The following is a 466-nucleotide window of genomic DNA, read 5'->3' on the forward strand; positions in this document are numbered from 1 at the left end:
GCTGTGAGCGCACCGGTCATCCCTATATAGGATCCGAACCCGCGGTGGGAGCACTGCCGCACTCCCAGCGCCGCACCCTCCCGAATGCGCCACGGGCTCGGCCCTATTTTCAGTACTTTTGATGAACTGTTTTGCTCACGAAGAAAGATTCCAAGTGAACACTCCGGCAAAGGTGAAACCATTTTACAGTCGTGTGCTGCGTAATGACGTTTGGTCAAAGATGGACCACGTACACTACGGTAGTCCCATAAGGTTATAATGGAGCTGAAAAATTCCTATCCTCTAGTGACATAGTAACGCAATTATTTTTTAATAAATCTGGTGCAGCCTAAGTGCACAGTGATTAATAAGTCTACAGCCGTGTGCAGTAGTGTCCCAGGCCTTTACCCTCACTCGCCCACCCAGAGCAACTTACAGTCCTGCCAGTTCTTTTTTTTTTTTTTTTTCCCCTTTTTTTTTTTTTTCG

The 466-nt window shown here is 47.2% G+C and overlaps 1 protein-coding gene across 1 annotated transcript in view; it reads left to right on the forward strand.

Moving 5' to 3' along the window:
- The window catches only part of FANCC (Fanconi anemia, complementation group C), a 131,111-nt gene that overhangs the window by 123,344 nt on the left and 7,301 nt on the right, over positions 1 to 466 (forward strand). The gene's annotated exons all lie outside the window — the stretch shown is intronic.

Source organism: Galeopterus variegatus, unplaced genomic scaffold (assembly GCF_000696425.1).
Source record: "Galeopterus variegatus unplaced genomic scaffold, G_variegatus-3.0.2 Scaffold302, whole genome shotgun sequence".
In the NCBI taxonomy this organism is placed as follows: Eukaryota; Metazoa; Chordata; class Mammalia; order Dermoptera; family Cynocephalidae; genus Galeopterus; species Galeopterus variegatus.